The sequence below is a fragment of the Bombus pascuorum genome, chromosome 11 (genome assembly GCF_905332965.1).
Source record: "Bombus pascuorum chromosome 11, iyBomPasc1.1, whole genome shotgun sequence".
Lineage (NCBI taxonomy): Eukaryota > Metazoa > Arthropoda > Insecta > Hymenoptera > Apidae > Bombus > Bombus pascuorum.
Window position 1 is genome coordinate 7,705,852 of NC_083498.1, and position 15,448 is coordinate 7,721,299.

A 15,448-nucleotide genomic window follows, 5' to 3' on the forward strand; every position below is an offset into this window, starting at 1 on the left:
CAATTTTGATAGTCTCGAAAAACAGAATCTTTGGAATAGTTTTGAAACTGAGATTCAAACGCCCGTTACCGGACGACAGTGCACATACGTGAATATGCAAGGAAGAAACGGAACGTAGGCAAAACGGACGAAGAAAGAAGGAAAAAGCATAGTGGGGCTGTGTGACGAGAGAGTTTAGCCGGTGCAGCTAGCCTCTGAATTCAGAGAGTGGGGAGAGGAACTATGAGAGCGGCCACGGGGGTTGGCGGAGGGAGAGCTCGTGGACGAGCGGTTATTTCAAGCGACGACTCTTCTGGCACTTCGCCCCGAGCTTTCCTCGAGCGCATCCTCTCGCCTCGGAACGCGTTCTCGTGTCAGTGTCGCCGCGACGCCAGCCATAGTCAAGTCACTCACTCAGTGGACAGTCGATTCTAAGTCGACAGTCGATCCCGATCATCGACATTTCGAAAGGATTACGAATATCAGGACATTCAATTATTTCCAAGTTTCTTTCTCTTTGGTTATTGATGTTCAGTGATTAGTTGCTACGATAAGTAGTGGACAGTTGTAATTTTGAAGAATTGAAATTCACTTTGACGATTTAAGGATTTTAACGTTGCTTTGGTTTTGCTACATTGTGGTGGACAGTTGATCGTCAGTGAACAGTCGATCGACACGACTGTAAGTTTCGTGCAGTAGTCCTGGAATATCGTGGGAGTACTACGATCGTGGGAAATTCCTAGAAAATTGCGAATTTTGTTGGAGATAATCGAGTCGACGAACCAACGTTGGAAAATCCAGAGGAAATCCTTGGAAAATTGAAAAATAAACGAATCATCGTCGAAAGAGTGCAAACAAACTTGTAATCTCAGAATATCCCAAGCTAGTGAAATTAACGAAGGTTCCATACAACTTTGAAATCTTAAAAATTTTCAAAATTGCCGCCATAAAGGTTGCCAAAGGGCTTAAGGAAGCGGGACCTTCGGAAGGTAAGCTACCAAACGTTCGAAACAAGAAGATTCTTTCTCTGTCTTGGGGAAATCAGTGACGGACCAAAGTTTGAAAGGATTCGCGCGGAAAGTTGACCGGAAGTGCGTCTCTCGGGGTGATCAGTGCGCATGTGAACCTAGGAACAGGTGTTTACCAAGCGCGCTAGTGTTTTCAAACAAACCTCTGACCAAACACACAATACACCGACACACCGACAAACCTCCCCTTACCGCAACAAAAAAAGAAAAAAAAAAGAAACAGCACACCAACAACAAGGGAAAAAAGTGTCAGATCGTTTCGTGCCCTGCTTAAATCGTGCGTACGCTTTTCGCGGATCGAAACAAGTTGGGAACAAGTTGGAAAAGCGGGGTGATCGCGGATGAAGATGGAACCGTCGTGGAAAGAAGAGGAGGAGGATTTATAACTCGACTCGCCTGAAATAACAAGAGGAATGCGCGCGCGGTGAATCAGCTTCCTCCGCGAGAGTGCGAATTTCCTGACAGCGGCCACGCGATCCAGGATCTACCGACACACTGCTGCAGGATCTCTGGATCGTGTTGGAGTGTGCGCGCGAGCGCGTGCACCTTGAGAAAAGCCAGAAACGCCAGAAGCTCGGCGAGGGGGACGAGAGAGGCGGCCGCGAGAATAGGGAACGGTTTTTCTTGGAAAGGAGTCGCGACTGGTGAGTAGCAGCTTTCAGATCAGACGTTCCTGATGAGACGCGGTTTCGCGGAAAAATGCCGATTCTCGCGAAAACTGCCGAGCTAATTGCGCAGCTACCGAAAATTGTGTTTGATCGTCGAGTTTTAGGGCGGTGGAGAGGAGATGTTTTGCTTGGATGCCGTGAAACAAGTCTTTGTAAGAAGATTCCTAAAGTTGTTGCAGCGTTGAGACGTTGTTTATAAGTTAGGTTAGCTTGAGATTGTAATCGTGGGCGGATTGTTATCGATGAGATGGTAGGGTTAGGTTGGTCGCTTTGTTTATTTGTTTCATTCGCCAGAATCGAGAAGAATTTTCGACGGACATCGTTTCGAATTTATTCGAGTTTATTTGGATTTATCGAAACGTGGTACACGGTATGGACGATATTTGGCAGGGCGTCTGTTAAGATTGAGAGGTTCGGTTCTTGTGAAGAGGAAGGTTGACGATCGGAGCTTTCAGTCGACGATAGCTAATAATAGAACGATCTAATTACAATTTTAGAAATAGTGTACGAGCTTCTCTAACTACGAAGAGCGTTGATCTCTCATTTTTGGAAGAAGATTTAGTCAAAGTCTGATAACGTCTAATTTATAAAGAAAGAAACATTGGAAAGGAACACAGTTGCCAAGATCGATGACAGGTAATCATCGAGAGATCAGATTACAATTAATCGGCTGTCATCGATCTTGGCAACTGTATTACTTCGTAATATTTTTAATGACTAACCGAAAATAATAAGCAGACTCAAACTGAACAGTAATGAACTTTTGCTTTTAAAAAAAGCTTAAATTCCAAGGTTTAATGATAAAAGAAGCGAACGTGATCGTCGAGAATGTTTGAACAGACTGTTAAAGGAGAGAGATGGACGCGCGAAAAGTGCGTTTCCGGCGGCGAGTGCGCATTTCCGGCCAGTCAGGCAGCAATTTCTCGATCGAAATGCGCCGGTATGGGACGAAAATTCGTGCGTCACTCGGCTAACGATTTATAGATCGGACGGAATGATCCCTGACGTTGTTGATTGATCGGTTGGAACGCGTGTACCAACACGAATCACGTGTTTGGCTATCTGCTACTGAATTACGTGGTATTCAAACCAACAAACGTGACCCCGCAGTAGAATTCGAAATTTCTTTTCGTATAAATTAAAATTGCCCGACGTGAGCCGAAGTGTGGCTAGAAATTTTCATCTTCTTTTCTAACGTTCAAACGCTATATATTTTTTATTCTTTTAATAAACTTTACGTTCCCTTTTCGTTTATTTAATCGCAGATTATTATTTTTTTTTTAAATTATATACCGTAATAGATCAGTCGTAATTACTGTATTTTTTTTTCTTTTTATTTAATAGTTATTTAATGTTTGCTGATTATCAGTGAGTAGATTATGATTACCGGTATGTGGGTACGTGTATGGTTTACGACGCTATATAATTATATTTTACGACATCATTTTATGACATAAATGACATCCTTATTGACGATAAATCGCAAGTTTAATCGATCGATTAGTTTTCTTTGTTACACTTGGATTGTTTGTTCATCTTTATTCGAGTTATGCGAATTATTCGACTTTGCAAGGTTATCGCACAAATAGGATCGTGGTGCATTAAAGACGAATTCGAGATTCATTGCAATTCCACGAAGCTTTGTTCTAAGAATGAAAGTTCTGTTATAGGCGATTTGTTTTGGTATACTCGAACTGTTGATTTATTAGACGAAGCTAGGAATTCCCACTTACGACTCCATATAATGGCTAACCTACTTTAAATAACAATAAATAGAGCAGATTGAAATAGAATTATAAACTCTTGGTATTTATAACCAACCTATAAGTCACCATTTATTTCTAATCTTTCTGTCAGTATAGTCGTGAATATAAATTAACGTGACAGGAATATTTAAAAGCTTGTTAATAAATATAAGAATACCTTCTCAGCTGGATTTATGCGATTAAAATTCAATATTTAAAATCAGTAACATACGTCTTTCTCCTAAATAAACGCTACAGCTTTTGCAAATTTGATATTCAACTTTGCGTGATATTTAAATTTAAGAATTTCACCACGTCGAAAAGTAAGATTTTAAGAAAACTATCGAACTTATCGAGAGATCGGGAAGACGATAATATTCCCAAGAAATTTGTAACAAATCCACTGTTTTATACAAAACAAGCTGCAAATAGAGGGAATCTTCTTGATAGAAGATTCATCGATCCCAAACGACTACGAAACGGATATTTTCTCGCACGAAACTTTATTTCCCAAGAAAGATCGACTTTTCCAAGGCAAAGATCTATCTTCACTTTCGTCTTTTGTTTTCCGCTTTCAATTTTCTCTTATTGACTGGTCCGTATATCGCACGGTATCACAGTTTATCTGAATAGAACAATCGTGTCACGGACGATTTCCGATCCATTCAAATGCCGATCAAATCGTTCCGTATGCGAAGAAAAGAGCGAATCACGTTGTACGGACGAATGTTTAAAAAAAAAAAAAAAAAAAAGAAGAGAGAAAAAGGAAACGACGAAAGACAATCGAAGGAAAAAACGCGAGTACATGTGTCTGTACGCTTTATACAATGGCCTCTCATGAATATAACGCGTTTATCATTCGTCGATGTAATGCTCTATGTCTGTCGGTTGGATTCTGGTCGTCATCTATCGCGTTCGCGGATCTACGATCGATGATCCAGCCAGAACGAGCGCCGCCTCGACAGATCGCGCATCGTCATCGATTCGCGATTTTCTATGCAGCTTTTTAATAACCTTCTTTGTCACTCGTATGCTCTATGGTCGAACGTAAATCACGAACTTGAATGATTGATTAGATTTCTTGTTCGCTTTCTTTTTTCTTTTTCTGGATAAATTAGAGAAATGAGATTAGAATTTAATGACATTACCTGAGGAATTTGTTTGAGATGGCAATGTAACTTTGAATGTTTGATAAAGTTTTATATAATCTGTGTGCGTGTATGTTATTTATTGTGGCGAGGCTTAAGGCCTAGTACAGTCTTTGTTTACACAAGTGCACGTTTAATAGGATTTCGTTTGCTTCTTTTTTAGCGTGTTTCTTATATTTACGTTGCAGTGTCTCCAATGTAATTTTTATAACTTATATAACAAGTCTTGCATTACTATATTACAGTATATTTGTACTTTCAATTATCATATAACTGGCTATATATATTGTTAGAATTAAACTATAACATGTTTAAATATCACGTTATACTTTAAACATGTTATAGTTAGCAAGTTATATGGTAATTGAAAGTACAAATATATTGTAATATAGTAATGCAAGACTTGTATTAATTAATTATTATAATATAACTTGCTATATATATTGTTAGAATTAAACTATAACATGTTTAAATATCACGTTATACTTTAAACATGTTATAGTTTAATTTTAACAATATATATAGCAAGTTATATAGTAACTGAAAGTATCAATATCACTTGATGTGAAATTACATCAACTTAACTATATAATTATCTTCCTGATCTCAGTACTATAATGTGTAATCATATGTTTGTTAAGTCTGTGATTTCTTTGGTTCTTTGGCTTCTATGGAACATCTGAATGTTCATTTATTTAACAGAAAATTATGAGACTCGCAAAGATCGTAGCGTTTATTTAGAAGAAATGGCATATATTTAAAGTTTCAGGTGTTTAAATCAACTTTGATGTTTTCAGAGTTGACGTTAAGAGTTTCTAGAGTTGGCGTTCCTTTAATTAATTCGATTACTTGGCGGACTTGCTTATTAATATTCCTCGATCGACATTCTATCGCGACATTGATAGGGAAGTGATGGTGATCTACAGCATAGTAAATCGAATTTATATGAAACAACCTGATAATATAAAAATATAACAGTATTTACGAAATATCATTAGCAATAACACGCTTATGAAAGTCTATTAAATCAATGAAATGGATGTAGATTATATGGCTATTGGTGTAATGTACGAAAAGGTAGCAATTAACGTGTAAACAAGTATAATTGCTCGAAGAAATTCTGCTCGAACGTATAATTAAGCTATCTATAATTAGAATATGTCATACTTATGTATATATAACTGATGAATATCGCTATTATATAAATGCGTCATACGATCTCTGTCTGTACAATACAGTTCGTAGGAATTTTACTTCACTTTGATGATACAATGATTTGATGAAAATGATCGCTTTCTTTGTACTAAAGCGTTACACGTATGACGCTCGATACGGTTTGTCCTAAACTCTAAAAGGAAACTTTTCTCATTTTCGCACGTAAATTCGCAAAGATTAACGCGTTTATCTTCCTGTTGGATCTTTTTTTGGATTTATTTACCAATTATATCATAAACATTAGGATCCATCGCGTTGAAATAAAAATATCTTCTTCGCTTAAAAGTGCGAATTGCAAGATTCTCGAAAAGACACCTTCATATTCCAGCCAAGTGAAATTCGAGCTTACTTCGAATAAAAGTGATTATTCTAAAAAAATTATGATTTTTCATTCCGAGTATCTCTGCACGTTTAAATTTCCTACTGATGTATTTAAGGAACAACAAAAATTACGATCTTCCTCTAAATATAACGTTTAAATAATATCGAAAAATAAATCGTGTTTTTCTAACATATTTCTGGGCAACTTAAACAATTTTAAAGAATATTATTTATATATTATATATTATATAATATATTATATATTATAATTATATTATATATTATATATTATATATTATATATTTATATATTATATTTAAACACATGAAAAAAAATTAATTTGCTTTATAAGAATAATATTGCTTTTATTTATGAAATAATTCATTTCCTGATCAATTTCCACCAATTCGAATAATTAAACGAACAATAGTATTCCTATAGAACCACATTGGATATTTTATAGCTCATTCTGTGCACCTTCGCATTGAAATTTCACATTGAAGTTTAGATGCATAAAACTTCACGGTTCATACGTGAAACGTTCGTCTGATTAATTTCACGCGATTAATTCATCGTGTAATTTCATCGGCTGGAGGACGACGCGTGTGTACGTCCGGCAAGATTTCGGTGGCCGGTCGTTTGCATGGAAAGTATACGACGAAATTACCCCAATTCTCGTCGTTTAACCGGGCTACTGCCTGCGAACTGTTGCAGCAGAGGGACAAAGAAAGAGCAACGTGGCGTGGAAAGAGAGAAGAAACGGAGGGAGGATAATTTATTCCGGCTTTATTTAATCTCTTCCCTCGCGTCTCGACGACGCGACTTGCTAAGCTTCTTTTAATCCAGATTCCACATCGACAGAGAGAGAAAAAGACGGAGCAAAGGCGTGTTTGCGTTAGTCTGTGCCTGTGGAAGGCCGATAATTTGTTTGTTCTAATCCCCGCGTTACTTTTCACGTTGCTACTGTAACTTGGAATTAAACGTAGCTGCTTTGAGAATATCGATGGAAATTCGAGTAAATTTCATGGAAATCGTTATTATTTCTTGAGATATTTCTGTATAATTAATCCTTCTTTAACTGGTCGCTTCGTTTAACGGATCGCTCGAGGCCTGTACACCGAATAAGAAATAATAATAATTATTCGCTCAACGTATTATTAGAACTTTAGCAGAGTGAAAGAGAAACGAGGGAATATTCTCGACAAGTTGTTATTGTAAATCCACTTGCCTTGGCGAGTTTTATTATTTTATTAGGTCGTCCGAAAAGTTTCTTTCGTTTTATAAGGAAATAATTGGTGCACAATATTTTCTTCTTTTATATTAGTTTATTGAATTATGCGCCAACGTCATAATAGAAATAGAACGAAATGGATCATACCTAATTCAATAAAATAATACAAAACAGAAATTGTTCGTCTATTATCACCTTATGAAATGAAAGAAACCTTTCGGACAACCTAATATTTAATTATTAGAAGATTTACAGTAGAATTCTTTGGTTTTCTTTTTTTTTTTTAGAATTTTATCTACGTTAGAATTTCTGTGTTGAAAATTGAAAATTTCCAGTAGCATGTAATAAGAAGTACAAGTATCTGGTAAGAAGGAATGCGCAAGGTAGTTTGGAATCGGTTGTTAAAGCACTGTTTACTTATCGATACTAATTTCATAACTTCCAAGACACTTTGATTAACTTAGAACGACGTGTAATTATCGATGATTTGAGGGATCGCGGCGAACTCGTACGATACAACTGGACGATACGGAAAGATGGAAACTACCTTGGAATAACAGTAATATGCAACTCAACTGTAAAGCTCTGTTTTCGCGAATTAAAATTCCGGCACATCCGGTGTTGAAAGGTTAATGACAGTGACGAGGTGAAGATTCTCCAGCGAGGTAGAATCTCTTTTTACTTCCTTCCACTTCCTACCGCGTTTCTTATTTACTTTCATAAACTCGGAAACTTCATTTCATTGGTAAAAATCAAGCTGCACGAAGCACCTTCTGCAAGGTAGGTATTCGCGCAAAGAAATGGCCTGTTGCATTCAAAAACGTGGTAATTCGTTATTACAGAAGCAGAACATTGTGCTGCATGATATCGTGGTAATACTGACGCTGGAAAATTATGATCGTGCAAGAATATAGCTTTTAGAAACGTCACTGTGGCGCCAATAATAATAAACGCTAAGTAGATAATATTCTAAAAATATAATCGGAAACTCATGGAAATCGACATTGTCGCCACAATAATAATGAATATTATGTAAATAATATTTCACAGCCATAAACGCGAGACTATGTACATAGTCTGTAATATCGTCACCGATAATGCACCAATCATAATAAATGTTAAATAAATAATATTGCGAAGCTGTAATCGACAGGATAGGTACATAGTCTTTGGCATTGGCGCGTCAATAATAATAAATATTAAACAAATAATATTGCTGAGCCATGATCAGGCGAAATTATTTGGACAGTGTCGCGTCAATAACAATAAATTTTAAATATATAACGTTGCAGAGCCATAGTCGCGCGGAAACTCTTCAGGATCGACATTGACGCGCTACCAATAACGAATATTAAATAAATAATATTGCAGAGCCATAATTGCGCGAAGACTCCTCAGAATTGACATTGGCGCGCGTATAATAATGAACGATAAATAAACAATATTTCGGAGACACGATTACGAGGATAATCTTTGTAAGAATAATCGCGCAGGAATGGTCCTTAAAACCGATGCTGTCGCGTCAGTAATAATAAATATTAAATAAACGATATTGCAGAACCATAATCGCGCGTAAGCTCCTTAAAATCAACATTGGCGCGCCAATAATAATGAGTATTTAAATATATAATATTGCTGGACTGTGGTGGCGCGAGAGCTTTTTAAAATCGCGACTGACGCGTTGGTAATAAAGGAGATTAAATAAATCGCGTAGCAGAGCCATAATCGCTGTCAGGGTAATCTGCAATATCGATATTAACGTGGCGAAGTTATAATCGCGTACGGATAGTCCTTAAAACCTTAAAACATATATTGGCGCGTGAATAATAAGAAAGATTAAGTAAATCGTGTAAATCGTATCGCGGAAGCGCAGTGGCGAGAATACTCTTTTAAAGTCGATGTGGACGCTCGGATAATAATAATAATAATCAGCATCGAGTAAATAATATTGCCGAGCCGTAACCGCGAAAGCTGCTTAAAATCGACATTGACGCGCCAATGATAACGAATGCCCTGTCACTATCGAAATGAAAAAATAGAAAAATAAAACAGTCGTTGCCTGACAACTTAATTCTACGTTACAACAGCCACGCTCTTATACTCCGCGTTTGTACTCGTCGTCGCTTACCTTTTCCGACACGTTTCACGTGCACACCTCTCGAAGCGGTAAGCGGCAACGGCTAACCGGTGAAAAATAGCCATAAACGTGGAATATCATCGGAAAGTCTTGGCGAATTCAACGCAACGACTCTACACGCCGTTTACTTCCGTTGTTTGTGCGATGCACGAGTGAGAGCGAGAAGTACGCGAATAATAATATACAGACGAGACACGCTACGCAGTGATCACGTGGAACGTGGGTTTCCAGCTTCCGGTAGCAGAAGAGGCGGATTAAAGTAGAAGAGAAGAAAGCGAAGGGACGTATTGGGTTGGCAAGTAAGTGATTGCGGATTTTGTCATTGCCACCTAATGGCAAACTCCGCAATCACTTAGTTGTCAACCCAATAGAATGCACGAAAACATAAATCATCGGCATAATTGAAGCAGGCGTTTTTTTTTTCTCCATCGTTTTGTTTGCTCGCGCTAGATTAGATGTTGCATGCAACTGGCACGGTGAGAAATACGAGCAAAAGAATGTACGAGCTTATTGGTTAACGACGATTCGCGAACTTCGAATTAGTTTCGTTGGTGTTGGAAGCAGCGGTTGATGGATGGATAATCATCGGACGGTCGTTTGAAAGAGATTTATCGAAACGTACCGGATGTAGTTTGTTCAGCCAAGATGCGCTCCGAGCATGCTATCGGCCATTCAGAAGATTTATAAAATATATTTCATCGGACGAGATTCGTTAAATCGTAGTTGAAGCGACGACAAAATTGTATCGCGTGGTGATTGATCGGAAAATTTGATTCGCGTTGCTTAACATACGACGCGCAACATTAAAGCAAAATTAAATAATTAAATTAATCGGTCGTTACGTATCGGGTAGTAATTTGAGGAAGCATATCGGACGTAATTGATGCGATGTTTGTTAAAGTTGCAGAGAATCGTTAAAGAAATATGTGAGATATAATAATAATAATAGTAGGGGAAATATACGACGAATGGTAAAATTAAATAGTAATTTGCCATTCCAACGTACTGGATAGTAATTTCGAGAAGCATATCGGACGTAACCGATGTAATTGTTTATTAGAGAAAATGTCAAAGTGTCGTAGAAGTTCGTTAGTCGTGTTGAATTCAAGTCGTTGTAGGGTTACCAATGTAGACGACTGTTAGTGACGATTGTTGGAATAACGAAGCAACTCGTTGTTCAAACCGTCAAGTGTATTTAAAATAATTAATAAATAAATAATTACAGGTAACGTTAAGACGCTCATACTAACAAATTCGTTAAGACAGTGTATAATCGCTCGCTGATAACTAGTTGGTAACTGATAGATACTCGATAGATACTCGTAGACCACTGTCTTAACGAATTTGTTAGTACGAGCGTCAATCCTCTACATTGGTAACCCCGACGTGAGTTGAACACGACTAACGAACTTTTACAACACTTTAACATTTTCTACAACTTTTGCAATAATTGTTAACAACACTGTAGAGGATTGTAAATGACGATTGTTGGAATAACGAGGCAACTCGTTGTTAAACCGTCAAGTGTATTTAAAGTAATTAATAAATAAATAATTACAGGTAATGTTAAGACGCTCATACTAACAAATTCGTTAAGACAGTGTATAATCGCTCGCTGATAACTCGTTGGTAACTGATAGATACTCGTAGTTCACTGTCTTAGCGAATTTGTTAGTACGAGCGTCTTAACATTACCTGTAATTATTTATTTATTAATTACTTTAAATACACTTGAAGGTTTCAACAACGAGTTCCTTCGTTATTCCAACAATCAGCACTTCCAATCCTCCACATTGGTAACCCCGACGTGAGTTGAACACGACTAACGAACTTTTACAACACTGTAAAGGATTGTAAATGACGATTGTTGGAATAAGAAGCAACTCGTTGTTCAAACCGTCAAGTGTATTTAAAATAATTAATAAATAAATAATTACAGGTAGACGCTCGCACTAACAAATTCGCTAAGACAGTGATCTACGAGTATTTACGAGTATCTATCAGTTACCAACAAGTTATCAGCGAAAGATTATACACTGTCTTAACGAATTTGTTAGTACGAGCGTCTACCTGTAATTATTTATTTATGAATTATTTTAAATACACTTGACAGTTTCAATAACAAGTTCCTTCGTTGTTCCAACAATTGTCATTTACAATCCTCTATAGTGTTGTTAACAATTGTTGGAAAAATTGTACACAGATATATGACGAATAATCAAAAAATTAAACAGCAATGGATCGTAACGATGTTCGTTAAAGGGAATTCTAAAGCGTCGTTAAAAATCAGAATTTTGACGACACGAGATGTTAATTGATAATTCGTAAAACATCGTTCATGCTAAAAGCGAGATCGATGGAATCTGATTCGATGAACAAAGGAACACGATAGCGGTATAGTAATCGAAGCGAAGTATCGTAGCTAAGGAGGAAGGTACGAAATCAGTGCGATTTTTATTGCGAGGAAGAGATTAACGGAACTGCGATGATGAATTAACTTGGATACAGGTTTAAGACCAGGAACTTACATTATAGACGCAATTTAAATACCACGCTCTTCGTTTATTAAACGTCGCTATGCTTTTGCCTACCTAGGCCAGCAAGAAGCGTAGCTGGGACGAAAAAAACAGGGAAATTTAATAACGAAAAGCAACCGACAAGCCAACAAGCCAAAGAATAAAATGCAGGTATCATTTGCTTTAGTCGAACGTAATTTAATTCCATAAACCTTTACGACGTTCCTTAATAAACCAATATTTAAACAACTTGTAACCCGTAATAAGCCAAACGATAAATACCATAAAATCAATCTTCCTGTTACAAGAAGCTATACACGGTTAATATTGTACGATTCCGGCGGAACTGGCGATTCTCGCGTGTATCGCTCGAAAGCCATCGCGTGGTTAATATTACACGAGAGCTGTTGATTTTTTTAAGTTTCATTCGAAAGCCATCGGTGTACGCACGAAAGAACCAGTTACGACTCGTTGCACGAATCACGCTAATTCTGAAACGTGTATCGCTTTACTTCACACTTGGCACTCTTCTTTCTCGCGGTTACAGGCGCACACATAAAGTACATAAACGCAGCAGCTAAGCAATCGTAACGTCTCGGCGCAACTGTTGGAGCTTCCACTTTTTGTGGGTATAAAAAATGAACGCGATTGGTAATGCGCGGCTCGTTACAGGGGCCGCTGTTGGCGCTCGCTTCCGGCGATAAACTCCGGCCATTTGCAATTTGCCATGATTTTTCTCGATAAAGATTACACAGAGCTCGCGCCACGTCGAGGAAATTTAATGTCGATGAAGGTGCAGGCCGCAGACACCGGCGGAATAAAAGAAAAGCGACAAGGGCAAGAGCCAGTACAACGGATAATTATTGTTCTTTTAAACAGATAATAAATTACGAAGAAGAGCAGCTTCGTGTAACTCACGCCTAACTGGAACTAATTAGGAGACTCGCCCAGGAAATCGCTTCACTGTGTCCTGCGCAAGAAAGCAAGTTGAATTAGAGTCAGCGAAGCGGACGAAGAAATGGCGAAAGGAAAAGTTAGCCGCAGGAATTCAGGAAAAAAAAGAAGAAATTACAGGGACGAACTGTTCGTCCTTTTTAGGGCCTCTCTCGCTTCCTTTTTGCGAGTAGGATTAATAACGCTTAAGCGATGTAATCGGTCTATCGCCGACGATAACGATTCAGGATCGGAGTTTTTAATTTACTGTTAATCTTGTTGTAATTATTGTTAGTCGGTCTTAGGGCGGGTTAATAATCGACGATTTCTCCTTGTTCGTTTTTGCGCGCTTTTTTCTAATTAATGTAAGTCGATTCTTTCGGAAGAGTTTAGCGGAGTTTCTTTGAATTTAGTGGAATTGACTGGAGCGGTCATTAACTGGATCATTAGCACGAGCAACGTCTAATTAAAGGTTCTAACTACGCGCAGAGAAGTTACGACTAATTGGACGCGCAGAATTTTATCTTTTGCGACAATACGAACTGAGAAGGGTAGAACACAGCGTACAAATAGAACGTAAGAGACACAATTTTTCCCGAATAAGATATTCGAAAGTGAATTAAACTACTTGCGAAGAAGTAAAAGAAAGGGAGTATAATGGCAGAAGTATATCTCAGAGAATGTAAGTTCTAGCAACTGAAAGAAGACACCTCGCTTGGTAAAAAGCATAGAAAGAAGACGTTCAGAGGACGAAAGAAAATTTGAGAAAAGAACTGAAAGTCCTGAGTACCGTATAAATATCCTATTTCAAGAAGCAAAAACAGCGACATAAAGAAAAGGTGCATGGAAGATGTAAAGAAGAAAGGGAAGTAAGACAACGTTTATAGAAAAAACAGTCCTCAGCAAATAAAGAAGAAAGTACAATCAAACGATACTAAAACGTACCAAAGGATATTAGCAAAGTACCAAACGTATTAAAAACTTTGGTAGGAAAAATGAAAAGTATGAAAAAGATACGCCAAGGGAAACATTTTAACCTAACGTCTTCTAGCTCGCTTTGAACCCGCTTTCATCTCGTTCACAAAGCCAATTTATCGGATGTAAGTATGCAACATCGTATAAATCGCGCGTCTTCAAGCCGAGGGAAAATGATGGATGGAAAGACACAGTGGAACGCATTGTGAGTTTCATTCCATGTCTCCTTTTAATCCTCTATCTCTGCTACCAGAGCACCGCGTACAAAACGAATCTTCTCTTCTTCTTTCGCTTCTTAACAGAACCATGTTTCATTTCATGAACTCGGGCTAGAAGAAGAGTGGCAGCGTTCTAGTATACGTAGAAAGAGACGAAAATCGTAGGCTTTGTACGGCCGAGTCGCGGAGAAGGAGAGAAGAGAAAAGGGACGATGTCGGGTAAGTAAGCTGGTAAGAAACGAGCTACGATTTATTTGACAGATCGCACCGACCGCCAGCGTTACAGTGGTTTATTTTATAAGGCCAGATTGCCGGCCTCACTTCGTCGGAATAGAATAATGGACGTTTCTATCCCCCGTTTGTACGACCGACCTCCACCCCGCAGCGACCGATGCCCATCCTCCTCTTTTCATTCTTTCTGGCCTTCGCGTCTCGAAAGTCAAGTGCAGTTAAGCACCACTTTTCGTCAGACACCATCTGAACCCAAGAGACGACGGTGTTCAGGTTTAGGAGACGGTTCGCATGTGCCAAGGTACACGTACTCGTTGTTCGTGGGAAAAGCTCGGCAGATACTTTGCCGATAATCCAGAATTTCGTAAATTTCGTGCAGAAGTCGAGAATTGTCTGGGAAAATTTCTCCCTGGAATCTCGTAATACCGCAGGATTAGGAGGATTTTTGGACAAACGTAGTTTTCGTTAAGCATCTTGGAAAATTATCAGGCAACAGATTGTTCAGAGGTTTTGGAACTCAAGGAATTTTCTATTCGCGATAGGGGAGGATTTTCAGAAGAATTTTAAAGAACTACAGGATCCTCTGCGCGAGTTTCGCGATGGTGGAAGATTGTCAGGGAATTTTCTGAGATGACAGAAGATTCTCTATCGGAATTATCTTGAGCACTTCTCAGGGAACTTGGAAGCGCTACAGGATGTCGTAAATTTAGCGATAATCGAAAATTTCATAGACGAAGTTGGCGGCAATCGAGGGTTTCAGGTGACGAAGGATCGTTTTTATGGAAACTTTGAGAAGATAGCGACGCGATTTCGAAGGACGATCGCCAGAAATAATAGGCTACCGATCGGTAGATCGAATCTACGCTGGAAATTAATCGGCGCCGTTGGTAGCCGAGTTAATTGCCGCTCGTACCACAAGCACGCGAGTTTTTCTCATCTCCAACCGATTCTCGACATAATCTCACGCCGATCACAGGAAGAGCGGCAAAGAAATCAAGCGTCTAGACTACTCTGGACGCGATCATCGCCGATGAAAGTTCAGAGAAGGCTGACGACGTTTTTAACGAACTATTATTTGCGTATAACTTTTCCTTTTTTACTTT

At 38.3% G+C, this 15,448-nt stretch overlaps 1 protein-coding gene across 3 annotated transcripts in view; it reads left to right on the forward strand.

Annotated features, from left to right (window-relative positions):
• The first annotated feature begins 288 nt into the window (after window positions 1–288).
• Window positions 289–15,448, forward strand: part of LOC132912261 (fibroblast growth factor receptor homolog 1-like) — a 114,801-nt gene continuing 99,641 nt past the window's right edge. For 2 of the 3 annotated variants that reach the window (XM_060969573.1, XM_060969571.1), the window contains exon 1: window positions 290–1,651. The gene's annotated coding sequence lies outside the window, so the exon portion shown is untranslated. Of the gene's footprint in view, window positions 1,652–15,448 lie in introns of all 3 variants that reach the window. The other variant, XM_060969575.1, reaches the window with a different exon arrangement.